The 22770-nt window shown below is 39.8% G+C and overlaps 1 protein-coding gene across 3 annotated transcripts in view; it reads left to right on the top strand.

Moving 5' to 3' along the window:
- The window catches only part of fto (FTO alpha-ketoglutarate dependent dioxygenase), a 215212-nt gene that overhangs the window by 15470 nt on the left and 176972 nt on the right, over positions 1-22770 (top strand). The gene's annotated exons all lie outside the window — the stretch shown is intronic.

Here is a 22770-nt window from a genome sequence, read left to right as displayed (position 1 = left end):
ATACTGCTTTTGCTCCCTCAATTTACATGAAAAAATACCAATGATAACAAATAACCCACACGCGTATCGGCCAATAACGAACGCAGGAACGTAAATATCGGCGGCAGAGATCACTTCCTGTTTCTGTTTCCTTGTATTCACAAACTAATAGGCTGCTAGCAAGGATGAATGGAAAATGTACGCAAACCAAGACAACATTTTTGTGCAAAATTTTCATCATTAACAATGCTAACCAGGGCGTATGCTAACTACTGTTGCTGACAGAAATAGCGGTAGTTCCTCGTAGGGATCGACCGATATGTTTTTTTCCGGGCCAATGCTGATACCGATTTTTTTCCATCACCCTTAGCCGATGGCCGATTTTGCTTGGGCCGATATTTTTGGCCGATACTGCTTTTGCTCCCTCAATTTACATGGAAAAATGACAATGATAACAAATAACCCACATGCGTATCAACCGATACCGAACGCAGGAACGTAAATATCGGCGGCAGAGATCACTTCCTGTTTCTGTTTCCTTGTATTAGCAAATTAATAGGCTGCTAGCAAGGATGAATGGAAAATGTACGCAAACCAAGACAACATTTTTGTGCAAAATTTTCAACGTTAACAATGCTAACCAGGGCGTATGCTAACTACTGTTGCTGACAGAAATAGCGGTAGTTCCTAGTAGGGATCGACCGATATGGTTTTTTTCGGGCCAATGCAGATACCGATTTTTTTCCATCATCATTAGCTGATGGCCGATTTTGCTTGTGCCGATATTTGTGGCCGATACTGCTTTTGCTCCCTCAATTTACATGAAAAAATGACAATGATAACAAATAACCCACATGCGTATCAACCGATACCGAACGCAGGAACGTAAATATCGGCGGCAGAGATCACTTCCTGTTTCTGTTTCCTTGTATTAGCAAATTAATAGGCTGCTAGCAAGGATGAATGGAAAATGTACGCAAACCAAGACAACATTTTTGTGCAAAATTTTCAACGTTAACAATGCTAACCAGGGCGTATGCTAACTACTGTTGCTGACAGAAATAGCGGTAGTTCCTAGTAGGGATCGACCGATATGGTTTTTTTCGGGCCAATGCAGATACCGATTTTTTTCCATCATCATTAGCTGATGGCCGATTTTGCTTGGGCCGATATTTTTGGCCGATACTGCTTTTGCTCCCTCAATTTACATGGAAAAATGACAATGATAACAAATAACCCACATGCGTATCAACCGATACCGAACGCAGGAACGTAAATATCGGCGGCAGAGATCACTTCCTGTTTCTGTTTCCTTGTATTAGCAAATTAATAGGCTGCTAGCAAGGATGAATGGAAAATGTACGCAAACCAAGACAACATTTTTGTGCAAAATTTTCAACGTTAACAATGCTAACCAGGGCGTATGCTAACTACTGTTGCTGACAGAAATAGCGGTAGTTCCTAGTAGGGATCGACCGATATGGTTTTTTTCGGGCCAATGCAGATACCGATTTTTTTCCATCATCATTAGCTGATGGCCGATTTTGCTTGTGCCGATATTTGTGGCCGATACTGCTTTTGCTCCCTCAATTTACATGAAAAAATGACAATGATAACAAATAACCCACACGCATATCGGCCGATACCGAACACAGGAACGTAAATATCGGCGGTAGAAATCACTTCCTGTTTCTGTTTCCTTGTATTGGCAAATTGATAGGCTGCTAGCAAGGATGAATGGAAAATGTACGCAAACCAAGACAACATTTTTGTGGAAATTTTTAACATTAACCATGCTAACCAGGGAGTATGCTAACTACTGTTGATGACAGACATAGTGGTAGTTCGTAGTAGGGATCGACCAATACGTTTTTTTTACCGATTTGTTTCCATCACCGTTAGCCGATGGCCGATTTTGCTTGGGCCGATATTTGTGGCCGATACTGCTTTTGCTCCCTCAATTTACATGAAAAAATGACAATGATAACAAATAACCCATGCGCGTGTCGGCCGATACCGAACGCAAGAACGCAAATATCGGCCGGCCGATATATCGGTCGATCCTTAGGCGCCCTGCAAAGAAGTTCCAATAATGTTACAATTACCAAAAATACGACAAAATACCGTATTAAATGTTATCATGATTGTACCTGTTAATGCATGAATATAAAATGATAAAACGTTATCAGAAGCTGTGTAGAGGGTTTTAAATTTCCCAAAAAGTTCATTTTTTTAATGATCTGAATTTAGCTAAAAGGCTGAGCATAAACGTGACTTTGTAGTCATTCTTTGAGCGGAAACCTACACTTGTTCAGTTCCCAGTTTTCCGACAACACTCGCAAAGTTTGTCTCTTCACGTATGTTTCGCCTGACATCGAGTGGGAGCTGCGTCATACGTCGACATTTCATAGTCTTTGTACTTGTTTCCCGTGACTGTCAGCGTCGACGCGAGCGTGCGGCACACCAGGAGCTTAATCCAAACAACAGCGCAGCAAGCACCGTTCATACCGCTATCTTGCCAGCGAGTGGACCGCTTCCACGGAGTCTTTGTCACATATAGGGTTGCATTGTCACGTACGGGATGGACTCATGTAAATGCACTGACAGGCTAGTGTCTCGGCTGACTGACAGCGCGGCGGGTTTGGGCTAATCTGAGCGACTGATACGAGGCGCGCAGCCACTCGGCTGTCCCCGTAACTGCTGGGAAGTAGTCAGCTTCAGAGCCGTTATCTGTGTTTGTAAGTCCTTCTGCTGCGCTGGGATGACAATAGGGATTAGTGCCAAGGTTCTTTAAACTGTTTTTTTTTTTTTCTCCTTATTTTATATTTGGGAGGAGGGAAGGCGCCCGCTTATCGTCGTCTCGGCAGGATGCTGCCGCTGCAAGTTTTTCCTTGACTGTCAATTAAAGAGGGGATCATTAACTTCAAGGGTATAAATGTTCTAACACTGGTATTACGTTGGGAAGCTAAGTCGCTGACAGATGTTCCAACTTTAATTCTCCGCTTGTTTTTTTTTTTTTTTTGTCCTTTAATTAATTTATGTATCACTACTCTGGTTTTAAATATTCTTCTCCCCCTTGCCTGCTCTTTGTTCGCACCGTAATCTCGTTTTATTTTCCACGCTAGTCACAAAGACGTTCGGGCCTTGTCACTCGCCGGTGTTTCATATGAGGTTCAATCAGGTAATGTATTCAATAGCAACTATAAATGAAAAGGTAAACGTGATCTACAGCCAGCTTTGCTTTGTGTTCTCCTTACTGGTGCTTCAACAGGAGGTCCTGATGATGGTACTGAAGATCGATGTGGGTTTTCAATCATTTTTGAGGGCCTTGGTCTCAAACTCCAAACTTTTCTGCTTTGTAACGTGATGACTTGAATGTTGAGCCTTAAGTGTTGACAACACTATGAAATGTTGTACATGTACTATTGTTATGACAGTTTTGAGAATGGGATTGTTTACTTTCCAAGCTAAAACAGCATTTTCATCACACTTGTGGCAAATACTTCTATTTACTTATCTGTGTTCGGAAGTAATGTCTTATTATTTAAGGAGTTTTGTACCATTTATTTATGTTGTGTTATTAATTGGACAGCAGCTTGTGTATTTTTCATTGTTGTTCAATTGTTAAATAGAGATGGAGATCGGGAATTATGAATGTTGAACTTTCAAAACGTAGATAGTAAGCTATACCAATTAATACATACAAGCAGTTGATGTTTGCTAAATACAAGGATGAAGAGTCTGGAACCAGTCATGATGTGCTATATATATCACTATATTGACACTTACTATGGTACCCACTATGTCATTGTATAGTCATATCACCCTGTACTTCGGTACATGACTTAAATTAAATTAAATTAAATTAAATTAAATTAAATTAAATTAAATTAAATTAAATTAAATTAAATTAAATTAAATTAAATTAAATTAAATTAAAATTTATTTTTGTTTATTAAAAAATAATTTAAACAAAGATTTATTTTTGTTTATTAAAAATAATTTTAATGCAATTTAATTTAATTTAATTTTTAAATTAAATTAATTTTAATTCATTTAATAGTGTAGGGGGTTTTAAATTTCCCCAAAAGTGCATTTTTTTATGATCTGAATTTAGCTAAAAGCTAAATTGTACATTTTATCTAAAAGTTAGCTAAAAGCTAAATTCAGATCATAGCTAAATTAAATTTAAAAAATTTAAATTTATTTTTGTTTATTAAAAAATAATTTTATTTTATTTTATTTTATTTTATTTTATTTTATTTTATTTTATTTTATTTTATTTTATTTTATTTTATTTTATTTTATTTTATTTTATTTTGAAAGCAGGAAGTGAACAAATGTAACAGTTACTGATTGTAAAAGTACCAGATGGAGGGGTAGGATTTAATAAGCTTTGCTTCTTCCTACTCCTTTTGGACAATGTTGAACTGTGAACTGATTATGGGATGCACTCAATTGAATCTTATGCATGTTCAAATGAAATAAAACCATTACCAATTAGTATTATTGATTTGGATCTGATTATTAATGACTCGGTAGGGATCTGGTTTTGTCCTGTTCTTGAGACAGTCTGAAGCCCTCAAAGTCTTGACTTGTTTTTGATGCGCCTCGGTCTTGATCTTGATCTTGACTCAACTCCTCAAAGCCTTGATCTTTACTTTGTCGTGTGGACACAGCATCGACAATAACACAACCAGACTACTTGCAGCGGTGCTTGATAAAAACAACACAGCTTGCATCTTTATACATGTGTTTCTTTTTTTTTGTGGAGGTAAACAAAAGAAGCGCACTACTTTGGGGGGTTTCTTTAGGGATGTTTGCTGTGAGGCAGGAGTGGGATGACAGCTGCAGCTGAGGTTTACTCGGATCCGAAGTGCAGTCGACAGCAAACAGTCAGGTGCGCCACGTAGGTAGCCGGGAACTGTATAGGTAGCCTCCTTCACTGAGAAGGAAAAACAAATGAGGCGACGGGGAAAGTGTGGAGCTCGGCTAATGGGCAAACTCTTCATCCAACAACACCGCCATCAGCACCAGCACCCTCCCGTTCTCCCGTGACAGCTCCTTCCCTTTGTTCTCCCCCCAGCGGCCCACTCTCTGCCGGGGATCCATGACAAGTTTTAGCGGGATGATCAAATGCGGCGGTGACACCTGATTAGGCTATAGCTCGTGTTTACAGTCGTGCATGGCGAGCAACCCCTCCTCCCGCCTCTTCCTACGTCCTTATCCCTCCTTCCTAGACAACAAGGAAGACTTCACCTTGACTAATTAAATTTGCACCTGCAATGCCAGCTGTGACAGCCACTGGAGGGCTGCATGCATTTATGTCACTCCATACATACTTCCTGTGACGCTCATGGAGGCTGAGTATGCACCGGCAGGGACAGTGTTTGCTCACAGTGTGTGGGTTTCTCCAATAGATGTCTTTACCGTGCTTTTGAGGTGGAAATATAATAATAAGAAGGTTATTCGGATGAGGGTAGTCTTGTCTTGGCGAACGGTGGAGCCACTCCAGGGGGCACTGTCGAGCGGCATTGGCAGTGCCGGATAACTGCAGTATGTTGAGGTGATTTGAGGGCGTAAAGTGAGGTGCTTCTGTTGTTTTTATGTTTTTTTTCATTAGTTCGTCCTTTTAAGATGGACAAAATAAAATATGAGATTACATGTGGATTGCAGCCCTATCTGAATAATATCTATGACTTTAATTTGGGTTCTGACCAGTCAGTACCTTTGGTACAACTGCAGTATTTTGAGATATGCTAATGTTGACATAGTATGAAGTAATGAATATTTGGAAAAATAGATTAAAAAAAACATAAAATAATATATTATATGTTATATTATAATATGTAATATAATATATAATATAATAATATAATATTTAATATAATACATAAAATAATAATAATAGATAAAATGTACAATAGATAAATCACACACACACACACACACACATATATATATATATATATATATGTATATACATAGTTATAATACCAAAAAATAATTCTACAGAATATTTTAGTCATAATAATATTATTTACATAGTAGGAAGTAATGAATATTTGGAAAAATAGATTAAAAAAAACATAAAATAATATATTATGTTATAATATAATATAATATAATATTTTATATAATATTTAAATAATAATAATATATAAAATGTACAATAGATAAATCACACACACACACACATATATATATATATATATATAGTTATAATACCAAAAAATAATTCTACAGAATATTTTAGTCATAATAATATTATTTAGTCTAAAAGGAATACGCTACTTACAGCTACAAATAAATACAACAACATAAAAACATGAAACATTGCAATAAATATGCAATTTAATATTAAAAATAATAAAAAAATCATTTATTAAAAACAGTAGGGACAAATGTTTGGTAAATTTCTATAAAATAATATATATATATATACATTTTAAGTTGTGCCTCTATACAATTTATTAAACACAATCATTGATTGCTATTTTTTTTAAATGACCCATCATAGCAATTTATATGTAGTATTAAAAATAAACCATGACAAGAGACAAGTTTGAGTTGTCATAGTGGTCAACTTAATCGCTATACAATATCTTTATTGCTCAGGCTTCACTTAATAAAGCTATGTGATTTACTCGGGTGGTTATTTTCCAACAGGCCATCTCGTCTGACAGCAAGAGCATAACTGACCTTTATAGCTTGTGATTCGTTGCGCTCTTATTTTGAAATGGCTTTTAACCCCGCAGTTAAAAAGAATGTGTCTTCCTCTCACATCCCGCCTTGCTATTTGATCAGTCATTAACATGTGCACAGACTCTGTTTGCTCATACACTATTTAGCCCGTGTGTGTGTGTGTGTGTGTGTGTGTGCATTTATCTAAATCAGTGTTGCGAGTGTAAATGGCCGTCGCTACTAAAGTGAGCGGGACATCACTCACCCCCGTAGCAGGAGACAGGCCCTGGTAATTTGTGGTTTCTTTCTCCCATCTAACCCCCCCCAGCCCCAAATTGACCAGGCCCGACTGTTGGTCATGCTGTATTACATAGGTTAGATGAAGTAATTATTTCTAGGCCACTGACTACAAGCAAGATTAATAGTTTTTGAAACGGCCATAATGGAGGCCTGACCCGCCGTGACATAAGCATTATTTCAAGCTCACCTCCACTCTCATCCCTCTCACCTCTGGGCACTGGCGGTGTGTGATTTATATCCGGGCTAATGAGGAAGAAGACGAGCGGGTGGGAGTCCAGGAGGGGCCTTGCAGCGTGATGTTACCATCCGTGATTTAAAACAAACAATGCAGGTCACCTCAGGAAGGTCATTCAAAGTCATAGGAGTGGTGGTTCACATAAGCGGACGTTTGGGGAGGGGTCCATGCTAATTTAACCACCAATAACTTATTAACAAGTGGAACTGGCAACGACCTTCTGCCAATGTTGTTATGCACGAATGCATTTCTTATGTCTCATTAACAAAATTCATATAATGACTGTTGGTCATGTATACTGACTGTAAAAGGCCTACACAGATGGATGAATCCAATGAGTCTTATGTGGTCTTTTTGGGTTTTTTCCTCCAATTGACTTACATACAACTTGTACTCTGGCCCTGAGATTTCGATTTTTCCTAAATCAAACCTTTTTTTCAGTTTGTTCTGTCCAAACGACATGAACACGGAATCGATGCCCTTGGAGGGCAGTATCCATTATCTAGGACGGTGTGTGTAAATGGTTAAATAAATGGCAGTGTATCTGTGAGAAAGTACCGTATCAACCATCTGTTATTTCTTGAAAAAAAGTCAGAAATTGACTGTTATTTTATTCAATGCACCTCCAAATGACCCACTGCGCTGATAACGCCGTGCATTTTTTGGTCTTTTTTGTTGTTGTCTGTTGTCTGTAATCTGGTTTACCGACATATCTAAATATTACCAGACGGACAAACTTTGGACAAAACTTCTGACACCTAGCTTTGGCTAGCGATTGGCAGTTCTCATATGTTACTCAGGTGGGACTGTGATAGTGGTCCAAAATAATAGTATTCCAAGGTCCAAGGTCTGTTATTTCTTGAAAAAAGTCAGAAATTGACTGGGCTATTTTAGTCAATGCACCTCCAAATGACAAGTTTTAGATCAAGGTTCTGTCCCACCGCGCTGATAAAGGTGTGCATTTTTGGGTCTTCTTTGGTTGTTTTTAATCTGGTTTACCGACAAATCTAAATATTACTAGACGGACAAACTTCTGACACCTAGCTTTGGCTAGTGATTGGCAGTTCTCATATGTTACTCTGCTATTTTTATGTTGTTTTCACTGTTACTTGGGCAGAAACATACCGGTTTGTAGACTTTCATGGCTGTTGGGCAAGCGGGACTGTGATAGTGGTCCAAAATAATAGTATTCCAAGATCCAAGGTCTGTTATTTCTTGAAAAAAAGTCATAAATTGACTGGGCTATTTTATTCAATGCACCTCCAAATGACAAGTTTTAGATCGAGGTTCTGTCCCACCGCGCTGATAAAGACGTGCATTTTTTGGTCTTTTTTGGTTGTTTTTAATCTGGTTTACCGACAAATCTAAATATTACCAGACGGACAAACTTCTGACACCTAACTTTGGCTAGCGATTGGCAGTTCTCATATATTACTCTGTTTTTTGTACGTCGTTTTCACTGTTATTTGGACAGAAACATACCGGTTTGTAGACTTTCATGGCTGTTGGGCAGGTGGGACTGTGATAGTGGTCCAAAATAATAGTATTCCAAGGTCCAAGGTCTGTTATTTCTTGTTTTTAATCTGGTTTACTGACAGATCTAAATATTACCAGACGGACAAACTTTGGACAAAATTTCTGACACCTAGCTTTGGCTAGTGATTGGCAGTTCTCATATGTTACTCTGCTTTTTGTATGTCTGTTGGGCAGGTGGGACTGTGATAGTGGTCCAAAATAATAGTATTCCAAGGTCCAAGGTCTGTTATTTCTTGAAAAAAAGTAATAAATTGACTGGGCCATTTTATTCAATGCACCTCCAAATGACAAGTTTTAGATCAAGGTTCTCTCCCACCGCGCTGATAAAGCGTGCATTTTTTGGTCTTTTTTTTGTTGTCGTTTTTAATCTAGTTTACCGATATATTACCAGACGGACAAACTTTGGACAAAACTTCTGACACCTAGCTTTGGCTAGTGATTGGCAGTTCTCATATGTTACCGGTTTGTAGACTTTCATGGCTGTTGGGCAGGCAGGACTGTGATAGTGGTCCAAAATAACAGTATTCCAAGGTCCAAAGAACAGACTTATTTTTGCACTACTAAAACATACACCTCACTGTTATGTACAATAATGCTTCAAACGTGCAATACCGGACTTATGTGCAATAAGATTCATTCGTCCAAGTGCAATACTACATTTTTGTTTACTGGAATTCCATATTTGGTCACTGCAATTCCACATCTTGTTACTGTATAGCAGGGGTCGGGAACCTTTTTGGCTAAGAGAGCCATGAAGGCCAGATATTTTAAAATGTGTATCTGTGAGAGCCATATACATTTTTTTAAACATTGAATGCAATAAAATGTGTGCATTTTTATGTAAGACCAACAGTTTTAGATATAATGGGCTCTAATTACGTAGACCAGGCACACTACCCCACGCCAATGGGACTTTTGTGAGCAGCGCAGTGTCCAACAATAAATCAAATACTTGCTGCCATTAATGCAACTTCTGCTGCTGCATGGTTTTGCACCGTACTCCGTACACATATTTCATTCTTTTGGCCATCTTCGTCAGAAGGCTTGGTTCTGCAGCTTTACCTAGGTGACTATTTGACTAAAGGAGGAAAGTTTACATTTACATGTTGACATCTCAATGACCGAGGTACACTACCGCATTACCCAGTAATAATCGAGTTTTGGTGTTTGACCTGGAAAATATCATCAGGAAAGATGGATATGGTTGGCCGTATTGGATTAAAATGCATAAGAAAGTTGTTGATTATTTTTAACAGTCATTTCTGTGATGTTTACTTTAAAATGTTAGCAAAAATACATTTTTATTGTGGTAAGAAACGCTTGAGAGCCAGATACAGTCATCAAAAGAGCCCTACCTGGCTCCCGAGCCATAGGTTCCCTACCTCTGCTGTATAGGCTATTGTTTATGATGTATTTGAATTTGCCACAGTATGACACAGTCAGAGGTAGTTATACACAGCTTTTAAGGATGATCAGTGAATGCATCATTAAACAACTGTCCAGCAGCTAAAAATATCTGTTTTGTCAGGGCTTGCATTATAGTCACGGTCGTCTTATATTTGTTGACACAGATACTTAGGTACTATAGGTACTGGCATTGACACAGTCTCATTCTGGGACACTGTGTTGCTGTGTAAAATGGAAGCTCCAGGGTTGACACTAGGTGGCACTTGGACATTGTGTTATCACCAACCACCCCCCCCCCCCCCATTTCACCCCTTCCTCCCCGTCTATCTCTTAAGTACACCTCAGATGTTTTATTTTTATTGGGATGGAGGCCAGTGTGTAATGCATTCACCCCCCCGTTTCCTGCCAGCTGTTAAATGCCCCAGAACATGGTCCGGCAGGGCTCCGCCCCGTTAACCCCTCTGATTGGCTGTAATAATTAGCAGAAGTGAACAGTAACCAGCGAGGTGTCCAGCAAAGGGAGGATTCGTACGTGACTGAAAAGTCCTTCCGGGTACCAACACGGAATACTTTTTGTGTGAATTTTGCGCTTTAATATTAACTACTGATTTGAAACGCATGCGTGCGGCGCCCCCCACCAGCAATTACATTTTCAAATGGCTGGGTTTGTAAACCTCCAGCGTGTTAATCTGTCACCGTTCAAGCTACTGGGTAAGAGTAAAAAAAAAAAAAAAAGTAGGATTAAGATATTCAATTCCTGGTAGAATATTTCCCTTTGTTCGGAATGAGTGAAGGAAAAATAAATAATGAAATACACTGACTTGTCAAGCAAGACGAATGCTTGACTTCACGATGCGACTAATGCCATTACGGGGAAAAAAACCCAAAAAAGATCTGTTTCCGGATTCCAGGAAGTCAGACTAACGGTCATGTAAACTCGCGCAAATGATATCAGTCTTTAATTCAATATTAATCTGAGGTCGCGTCATAAAACCAGATTATCTGGGTCAAACGGATACATGAGATTGAATTTGGAATTTGTTTTCTGGCATATGTTCCTAGGTGATTGTCAGCCGCTGTAATAATTCCGTATTAAAAAATAGAACAGTGATAAATAATTCAAGAGTTTGTCCTAGTTTGTCCGCGAGAAACGTGATATCAATGATAGCCCAGCAGCTTGTCACAGTTTGAAAGATAAGCAGCTCAAGTGCGTTCGCAGACAAATTAAAGGAGACCGGATCCTCTCGTTTTTTTTGATGCATTGTATGATCTTCAGATATGTTTGGCTCATTTATATGTTGCGTACGAGCGTATGACTGGAAGGCAAAATAGCCTTGACAACACATTGAATCGAGTTTTGTGTTTATCGAAAGGTTATAATCGAGAACATCAGAGTTGTCGCGGTTGTCAACCAGTCTTAGCCCTGCGTTTAACCCCCTTGGCTCCCAACCGTTCCCAGTTTTGGATCGCCCGTCATCTTTATCCGATATGAGGCACTTGACTCAAGTGCCGGTGTCACAAAGGCATCTAATACGAAGCCAAAAGGACAGAGAGCCGGGGAAATCGTCGTCATTTGAAGAGGTTGCCTGTCACATGATGGGTTTGATCAGACGGCGTCATCGTACACAGAGCCGGGTCTAACAGTGGTACCGGATTAGAGACACAAGCCACTTCTACTGTGATCAGTCACTCACGCCCGGAGACACGCGGCGAGACTGAGATCCTCCTCGTCGTGTTCCGGTTTTCTTTCTCGTCAAGACTACTGTATGGAAATGAGCAACACGGAGCTGCTGACAGTTTGACTGTTACTAAGACAGTAAACTGGCGGCTTGCGGTATCTCGAGGCATCAGTCTTGCGGTTATCGAGGCGCTGTCTTTTGGTTTTTCAGTGTGGTTTGAACTCAAACAATCAAATGTCATAGGTTCTGTTATCATACCATAATTATTAGTCATAAATATAACCACTCTCTTTGGGTCAACGCCTTGCAAAATGCTATGAAAAACATCATTAGGCATATCGGTATGCCTAAGACAAATGGTCAATGAATTATCAGTTACACAGGAAAGATGTTTTGTGGTTAGCGTGCAGGCCTCACAGCTAGGAGACCGGAGTTCAATTCCAACCTCGGCCATCTCTGTGTGGAGTTTGCATGTGGGTTTTCTCCGGGTTTCTTCCTCCGACATTCCAAAAACATGCTAGGTTAATTGGCGACTCCAAATTGTTCATAGGTATGAATGTGAGTGTGAATGGTTGTGATGTGTTGGGATAGGCTCCAGCACCCCCCGCGAATGAATGAATAATCAGCATCAATCACTTTGACAACTGACTGCCATTTCTACACCCTTCAGGCATTAACTCATTCATTCATTTTCTACCGCCAGCCAATCACAGGGCACATATAGACAAACAACCATTCACACTCACATTCATACCTATGGACAATTTGGAGTCGCTAATTAACCTAGCATGTTTTTTGGAATGTGGGAGGGAACCGGAGTACCCGGAGAAAACCCACGCAAACTCCACACAGAGATGCCCGAGGGTGGAATTGAACCCAGGTCTCCTAGCTGTGAGGTCTGCGTGCTAACCACTCGACCGCTGTGCCACCCAGGCATTAACTCATTCCATTCAATTTAAAATATGTTGTTCTTGGTAAAGGCTGCACAGCGACCAAGTGGTTAGCACACAGGACACACAGCTAAGAGGCCCGAGTTCAATTTCAATTGACTGGTAGCCAGCCAATCACAGGGCACATATAGACAAACAACCATTCACACTCACACTCACAACATGCAATTTGACTCTCTGTTTTGGTTTCAGTTTTGAATTCTGGCTGCACGGTGGTCTAGTGGTTAGCACGCAGACCTCACAGCTAGGAAACCTGAGTTCAATTCCACACTCAGTCATCTCTGTGGGGTTTACATGTTCTCCCCGTGCATGCGTGGGTTTTCTCCGGGTACTCCGGTTTCCTCCCACATTCCAAAAACATGCTAGGTTAATTAGCGACTCCAAATTGTCCATAGGTATGATTGTGAGTGTGAATGGTTGTTTGTCTATATGTGCTCTGCCAACACAGGATTTGCTCCTAATTTTTTTCACGACGCATTGTTGTGCCAAGTTAGACCAGGGTGCCAGCTTCAAGAGCACTCCGCCTGCATATTGATCCCCTTCCACCCCAAATGCGGTGACCGATCTGGTGGCCTCAGTCTTCTGCTCCTTGGGTCCGTCCTTGACACTGCCTGTGGGACAATCCTCGAGGACGCCTGTCGTCCTACCTCACGTGGCCAGCATCCCCTCCCCCTTGGGCCGAGCGCCACTTTGCACAACCGTATTGATTTTTTTTTTTTTTTTTTTTGGAGTAAGAAAAAGGAAGTGTGTCGGTAGGGAGGAATCAAGCTAGCTCTCTGAAGGACTGACTTCTCCTTGACACTTTGAGACGCGACACCCCCTGTTAGACTACCTCAAAAAACTGCTAATCACAGTCTTTCAATCTTTAGTCCTGTTCCTTCCTCTCGCTCCCCTCCACCCCGGCTGATTTGGACCCCGCCCGGAATACCAAGGGACTGTGTCTGCATTAAAAAGGGCCATTCTGCATGGAAAACAGCTGACCTCGTGAAAGTGCGCTGTAATTTGAAGGTGAAAACTAAAAAGCTTTTATCCACCATGGACATAATCCTAATGGAAACATTATGGACCTGACTGAAAAGTACTAACAGTCCTAGTAACTGTATGCATTCTTATATAGCGGTAGGACAAAGTATCTGTACTGCGTAGTAGAGTTTGCGATCTGTACCTCGAATAGAGCTGTGAAGCAACCCCTCGTCATGTTTTTGATAAAGAGCATGCTCCTTCAATCTCCCCAAGAAAAATGAAAAGGTTATGTAAGGAATACATCGTCATACCGCCTTCTCCCTCTCACTTTTCTCGATCTCCTCTCCAGATCTGACACTTGCTAAAGGTCACACGGAACATATCCCCCCCCCTCCCCCTCCTTTGAGGTTTTTGGATAAGTGTGAAATAGATGTTGACACCGGCAGACACAGTGAAAAGCACTTAAACTGAGTGGCCGTGCGCCTTCTCACTTTGTGCATTTGTAAATACTTTCCAATGATCCACCCAGCCCCCCCCCTCCCCGATGTCTTATATCGCCTGACAAAAGTGGGACGACTGAAAGAAAGAGCTGGGAAGTGAATGACCTGAGGTTGATGTTTATGATGTGCGCGAGTGGAGTGGGTGCTACAATGGGTGGCGGTCACTTCGTGTAAGGTTTCCCGGAATGTGAATGTAATTAATGAGAGGCAGCCCCCCCACTACCCCCTGCAGGGTGGGTAATGTGCTCTGATTGGTGTTATAAACAAGGTGTGAAAGGCCCACCTTCAATGACTGGCCTCTTGTTCAGGGAGATGGATGGAAATTATTTAATATTAATGATCATAGCCCCCCCCCCCCACTCCGCTGACCTGTCAAGAGGGGGGTGATCAACGAAACTAACTAGAATTAACAGCCCGAGTTGCCATCTTCACAGTTTTCCCAATCTTCGCAGTGAACCTGCCGTCCCGACTTTGAATGAGTGAGTTCATTCATTCATTCATTTTCTTCCGCTTATCCTCATGAGGGTCGCGGGGGGTGCTAGAGCCTATCCCAGCTGTCTTTGGGCGAGAGGTGGGGTACACCCTGGACTGGTGGCCAGCCAACCACAGATAGCACATATAGACAAACAACCATTCACACTCACATTCATACCTATGGACAATTTGGAGTCGCTAATTAACCTAGCATGTTTTTGGAATGTGGGAGGAAACCGGAGTACCCGGAGAAAACCCACGCATGAGGTGGCCGAGAGTGGGATTGAACTCGGGTCTCCTAGCTGCGTGCTAACCACTAGACCGCCGTGCAGCTACTGCATACTACTACTTATACATGCAAAAAACAGTCAAAATACGTAAGAGCTTTTCTTCATTTCACTCACACATTTTAGGAAATGTATAGATGCGGGTATTTGGATGTATTTTATCTTGATTGACATATTCACTTAATTTAATGATCTTGATATATACAGTACAAATTTATATAATAATTTATCTTACTAGTCAGTAAATGCAGTAAAAATTGGCATATTTCAGACATAGTTTCTTATGGTGATTAATCATGATTAACTAGTAAAAATTCTGTAATTAATCCGATGAAATATTTTAATCATAATAATCATAATAAACAATTTAATCTTAATATACACAGTACAAATTTATATAATAATTTATCTTACTAGTGAGTAAAGGCAGTAAAAATTGGCATATTTCAGTCATAGTTTCTAATAGTGATTAATCATGATTAATTAGTTAAAATTCTTAAATTAATCTGATGAAATATTTTAATCATAATAATCATAATAAATAATTTAATCTTAATATACACAGTACAGATTTATATAATAATTTATCTTACTAGTCAGTAAATGCAGTAAAAATTGGCATATTTCAGTCATAGTTTGTAATGTGATTAATCATGATTAATTAGTTAAAATTCTGAAATTAATCTGATGAAATATTTTAATCATAATAATCATAAACATAATAAACAATTTAATCTTAATATACACAGTACAAATTTATATAAACATTTATCTTACTAGTCAGTAATGCAGTAAAAAAATACATATTTCAGACAGTTTCCAATGGCGATTAATCATGATTAACTAGTTAAAAAATCTAAAATTAATCTGTTTCCAATGGTGATTAATCGTGATTAATTAGTTAAAAATCTAAAAATTAATCTGATGAAATATTTTCATCATTTGACAATCCTAACATGATACTGTTTTTGATAGAGGCTCTTGGGATACTCATTGAAGAAAACCCACACATGCACGGGGAGAACATGCAAACTCCACACAGAGATGGCAGAGAGTGGGATTGAACTCGGGTCTACTAGCTGTGAGGTCTGTGCGCTAACCACTCGACCACCATGCAGCTTGAGTCAGTTCATATAAACACAAAAAACTGATTAACTCAGTTCTTTCTTGATGAAAACATTCTTCAACTGACTTCGGGCAAGAGGCAGGGTGCGCCCAGTCGCAGGGCACGGATAGACAAACAACCATTTTGGTTTTATTGGTATTTTAGATGAAGATGGCAGTATACATTTATTGTTTATGTACGCAAAGTCTGTGGGGTCCAGTATGACCATTGGAGATACTGGCTTTGTAAAATTCCATTGTTTTGGTAGATGTGCTTGGCAGCCCGCATCTCAACCCAACCTCTCGCACAGTCGAGTTCATCCATATGCATGAGCTCATCCCCTGGACTGGGGTGTACCGGCGCACGGTTACACATTACAGGCCGGGGGTCAACACCACCACATTCCAGTCAGTCATTTCTCACTTTGCCAAGTTACCCTTCACACCGAGCAAAGCAATTTTTATAGCCATCCAAAATGGCACCACATTTCAGAAGCCAGTAGTGAATTATTTGCTGTGATTCTGTTTGGCACACACGATGGCATGAATGAGTGATTACGCATATTTTAACACCTGTTGTTACTTTACTTTTCATCACTTTGTGCATTCTGTGTACTCTATCGGCAGTTCTACCGGTATGACCCTTGTGAGGTCCGTGTGATTTTGAGCTATTTCAGTGTGATGGCAACTAAACGTCGCAGGTCATGCCCCAGCTTCTAAACACACACTAAATAGATGCACTTCATGAGACATTTACAACCTGGCAAATGTTTAATCCCACAGAAACTACATATCACATTAACTAATGGCAGACCGACTGAGACACAAACAGACTCTTAGTAAATATTCAATTGTCACCTCGTGGAGTGTTTTAGTGTCAGGAGGACGACTTTAAAACTTTTAAATGTTTGCAGCTTACGGTATTTGGTTGGTTGTCGAACACTGGTTGACTTTCATTCATTCATTCATTTTCTACCACTTATCCTCACGAGGGTCCTGGGGGGTGCTGGAGCCTATTCCAGCTGTCTTCGGGGCGAGAGGCGGGGTATTCTCACGTTAAACGATGCCAAAGTTTCAGATAATGAGGTTAGCATATTTGGAAGTGAGCCCTGAAAGAAGTTTGGGATGGCTCAAAATGCTCAGTTTCAGAGGGCGTGGTAAAAGTGACCCATTGTGATGTCACAGAGGGGCCAATCACAGGGCACATATATACAAACAACCATTCACACTCACATTCATACCTATGGACAATTTGGAGTCGCTAATTAACCTAGCATGTTTTTGGAATGTGGGAGGAAACCGGAGTACCCGTAGAAAACCCATGCATGCACGGGTAGAACGTGCAAACTCCACAAAGGGATGGCCTAGGGTGGAATTGAACCCTGGTCTCTAGATGTGAGGTCTGCGTGGTTGACTTTCACTTCGCTTATCCTGACGAAGGTGGCGGCGGTGATTGAGCCTATCCCAGCTGTCATCGGGCGAGAGGCGGGGTACACCCTGGACTGGTGGCCAGCCAATCACAGGGCACATATAGTCAAACAACCATTCACACTCACATTCATACCTATGGACAATTTGGAGTTGCTAATTAACCTAGCATGTTTTTGGAATGTGGGAGGAAACCGGAGTACCTGGAGAAAACCCACACATGCACGGATAGAACGTCCAAACTCCGAGGGTGGAATTGAACCCTGGTCTCCTAGATGTGAGGTCTGCGCGGTTGACTTTCAAGTTGTTCTAATTTCAAAACCTTTTTCCCACATCGGGAATAATGGGAATAGGCAATGTTTTCAGTAGGTGGCAGATGTCTTAAGGGTCGTAATGTAAGTGTAAAAAGAAGTTAACCACTAAAACCATGTATGAGGAGTCTTACTGCAGACGGGTGTGTTGTCTTCTCTCCTTGTTTTGTGTCGCCGGTGCAGAGTAAACCTTTTGATGTTTTTTCAGTTATACTGAAATCACGCATGGCGACGGTTCAAACCCCCCCACCTCGAGTCTTGCGGCACTCGAAAGTTGTATTTTTCTCGACATTTTTCAGTCAAATTTTGCCAGTCACTTTGAGCTTTCGCCGCGCCTCAAACATTCAGATTCCATTTTATTCCGGTCCTCGCTGATTTCGACGGTGGCTGTGCAATGACCTGCTCTGTGCTCCGAGTTGCTTCACGCCGCCCGCCTACATTCCGCAACCGGGCGCAAAATGGACAGCGGGAGGAAACGCCTTTGATGTAAAAGACTCACCCGTGCAATTTATTCTGCCTGTTTTTTTACAGCCGACTTGTCAAAACTGTTGATTCGTCGTCACTTTTGCAGATGATGACTGTTTTTCTGAAATAGGTGCCACACAAGCACCAAAGGTCTCCTCCTGTTCAAACACGGAGTTCCTTGACACAGCTGTCTTTGCCACATACGTCATCACTCCGGCTTCTTTGGATGAGTTCATAAGACACAGCTTTTGCTTTTTTCAGTTTTTGGTGCCAGTGATGTGTCATATGTTGGTCTTTTGGAACAAAGTCTCGATCTTTTACAACCACTAGGTTTTTGGTGGACAAAAACAATGGGTAGATGAAAGCCTCGGTTGCAAAATTTGCCTTTTTCATCACTTTCATCATTGCCTATCTTACCTGGAGACTGAATTGTTGCTGGTTTGAGTGTCTAAAAGGCCATTCTTCCAGAGATTGTCTATGGATCTGGTCTGGGTGCCACCTGTTGCAAAGACTTCCACACACATTTATATCGCGTATCCTCGCGAGGGTTGCAGGGGGTGCTGGAGCCTATCCCAGCTGTCTTCGGTCGAGAGGCGATCTACACCCTGGACTGGTGGCCAGCCAATCACAGGGCACATATAGACAAACAACCATTCACACTCACATTCATACTTATGGACAATTTGGAGACGCCAATTAACCTAGCATGTTTTTGGAATGTGGGAGGAAATCGGAGTACCCGGAGAAAACAGAGATCACAGAGATGCCCGAGGGTGGAATCGAACTCAGGTCTCCTAGCTGTGTCGCCTGCGCACTAACCACTTGAACACCGTGCAGCCTCATTTTGACATAATCTAGAAAATATAGATAAAATGGAACTTTATTTTGTCTCAATTTTTCAACCTTTGAGTAAATGTACTAAGTTATATCATTTTTAAAATATGGAGGTTTTGTGCTTTTTCCCCCCTGTTAAAATTAAATATAAATAAAGGAGATTAAAATATGAATTATTGCGGACATATAAATATATTTTATGTTGCATTCAGTCATTTCTTCCAGATACATTTCTGTGTGCCACATAAAAAAATAAATATCCATCAAATAAGTAAAAAATAATAATAATTTTAAAAAGATGAGTCATACATTTTTTTCAAATGTAATTATGTCAGATTACATTTTCCAATTGAAAGAATTAATGCAATTTTTTAATAAATAAATTAACTTTTTAATGTGCCACTCCATCACAAAATACATGGCCATCAAATGAAAAAAATCCAACTAAATAAATATAAATGCTGTTAAATTCTAATTATTATTTAATTTAAGATGAATCATAACAGAATGTATTTATTATTTAATAGTTTTAATTATTATTACTACTAATTTTAATATATTATATATTATAATATAATATTTATTATATATAATAATTATAATTATTTATATATATTATAATATATAATTTTAAAATAATAATATTTTTTATTATTTAACAATATATTTTTTTAAGATTGTATTCATGAATGAACATTTTTTATTTAAAATAATAGATGAGGGATTTAATGTATAATGTAACTTTTTTTGTATAATGAAGTGCTTCCTTGTTTTGATTATGTATTTATTTATATATTGTTGTATTTAATATGTATCCATATGTAATTGACCAACCTAAAAAACATCAAAAAGGCAACATGTGTAGAGTTAATCCTCACGGTACTTAAGGGTCTCTTGCTATATGCTGAAAGTGCATAAAGTGTGAACTCTAATATTTTGTGCAACTTTATATGCATATTTTTCCTCTATTTTTTACAAATTGTGCAACCTGTGAAGAAGAAGAATTGGAAAAAATTTTCTTACGCTGTACCGTATTTGTTGGTGTGATCCAAGGAAGACGGATGAGATTCCTCCTGTAGAACCTCCACAAACATCCAGCATGTTCAACCTTAACCCTTCCGACTTAGACATAGACAGGACTTAGACATTTTTTTTTTTATTATTATCCTTTAAAGCAACTGAGCTATCTGGCTATTTTCAAAACTGGACATTAATCTACTCTGAAAGCTTTGAAGAAAGTGTCCACTTATGTGTCACACATGTGATGGTGGGGGGGGGGGGGGGGGGGGGTAGGTGAAATTAATAAATAAACGCTACAAAATACGATATCTCCTCAAGACTAGGATGAAAGCCAAGCAATTGAGTCCCATTCTACCTAATATGTTTTTCTCTGATAAACAGTCCGGCTGAAGGGATAATCCCATCAAGGAAGAGAGATTAAAAAAAAAAAAAACACATCAGATGTATCACTCAGCGCAGACGGTCGGCATGGCTACCGTGAAAGCGTCTGGTTATTATGGGATTGGTAATCTCGTTTCTTGGGTCTTTTTTTGTGTGTGGTTTCCCTTCCGGAATCGGGTGTTTACACACCGGGCGAAAGTCAGTCGGTAGCAACTTCTTTCTTTTTTTCCGCGGAATTTCTGAGCAGCTTGATGTATTTGACACGTGCGTGACAGTTGATCGTGGGGTGGGAGGGGTGGGGGGGTTGGGTTTGAGGGTTGAGGCTTCGCATCGTCTGCTACCCTGACCGCACGTTCGTCTTCTTCTTCTTCTTCTTCGCCGTATGAAAGCGCACTTTGGTGCCTGTGTACACAGTTGTGGTTCGCAGGCAGGCTAGATATACTAGATATACACTATATGAGTGCACACAGAAGAGGATACACCGGCTTGATACCTTCAACTTCTGTCATGAGTCGGGAATTTTGACACTAGACGAATGTGTGTCAGCTTGTCAGTTCTCTCCAGCCGGGCCTTTGAACGCAGCACGGTCCATGAATAGTGCATGTTGTTTTGTTTTTAGGGTCTGCTTCTGATTCGTTCCGAATAGAAAGGCCTGCACGCTCATGTGCATCCTTTAGGAAAACTGTCAGCATGCGTTCTGTCGCTCCGACATAAAGGTTCAACCCCTGAAGCCAAATTCACCCAACTGCTTGCATCTTCTTCAACATTTAAACATCCTAAAGCCATACTGGTAATCGTTAGGGGTGTAATGGTATGTGTCAATTTACCCAACAGACTCAATCCCGTCTTTTTAATGCAACACACAGCATAGGACAACACCACTGCTGGTTAACTCAAATTAAGTACAAAGGGCATCCGGGTGACTCTACACCGTGGTTTTTTAATGCATGACACTATGTAAGGAGGGGAAAAAGGAAGGGATAAAAAATAAAATTAAATAAATTAAAAAGTACAAAAAAAAACAATAAAGGAAGTGGAAGTGAAAAACACTGTAGTTGGGATAGCAGTGGCAATTGGGAAGTAGTAAGACTCGCCAGATTCTTGCCAATACACAACCCGACTTGTGGGTGTGTTTCTATGCAAAGATATGGAGTTTAATGGTAATGGTAATGGTTTTATTTCATTTGAACATGCATCAGATTACAATTGAATGCATCCCATAATAAGTAGTTCACAGTTCCACATGTCCGAAAGGAGTAGGAAGAAGCACAGCTTATTAAATCTTACCCCTCCATCTGGTACTTTTACAATCAGTAACTGTTACATTTGTTCTCTTCCTGCTTTCCTAACATAATTTAAATTATTTTTTAAATTAATTAATTTATTTTTATTTTTCAAATTGATTTATTTTTATTTTTATTTTTATTTTTATTTTTATTTTTATTTTTATTTTTATTTTTATTTTTATTTTTATTTTTATTTTTATTTTTATTTTTATTTTTATTTTTATTTTTATTTTTATTTTTATTGATTTTGGTAGTTTTGTTGTGCTTTGGATGTTTTTCATTCATTCATTCATTCATTTTCTACCGCTTTTCCTCACGAGGGTCACGGGGGGTGCTGGAGCCTATCCCAGCTGTCTTTGGGCGAGATCTGGTCGCCAGCCAATCACAGGGCACATATAGACAAACAACCATTCACACTCACATTCATACCTATGGACAATTTGGAGTCGCCAATTAACCTAGCATGTTTTTGGAATGTGGGAGGAAACCGGAGTACCCGGAGAAAACCCACGCATGCACGGGAAGAACATGCAAACTCCACACAGAAATGACCTAGAGTGGAATCGAACCTTGGTCTCCTAGCTGTGAGGTCTGCGCACTGGATGTTTTTCATGTTCGAAATAAAGAAGAAAAAAAAAATTAAGGTCATGGTTCCTGTAAACAGCTTTCATCATTTCATTCTCCATTATTTTCCAATATATATAACTAAAAAAAATTCCTGTAATCTAAAAAGGTGAGTAGTCGCTTCAACATTTATTATTATTATTTATGCACAATTCAGCATGTCTAAAAAAGTGTAGAAAAAAGCAGAGCTTATTTGATCCTACCCCTCCTGTGTCTCAGCACTTACTTACAGTTTGTGCACTTCCTGTCTTTTACGTGTACCGGGTTGCCGTTTTGTTCTCAGGGACGACATGACATGAGGTCTTTGGCAGGTCAGATGAAAC

Source organism: Doryrhamphus excisus, chromosome 12 (assembly GCF_030265055.1).
Source record: "Doryrhamphus excisus isolate RoL2022-K1 chromosome 12, RoL_Dexc_1.0, whole genome shotgun sequence".
In the NCBI taxonomy this organism is placed as follows: Eukaryota; Metazoa; Chordata; class Actinopteri; order Syngnathiformes; family Syngnathidae; genus Doryrhamphus; species Doryrhamphus excisus.
Note: the sequence above shows the minus strand (reverse complement) of the source record. Positions and strands in the feature narration are given on the sequence as shown.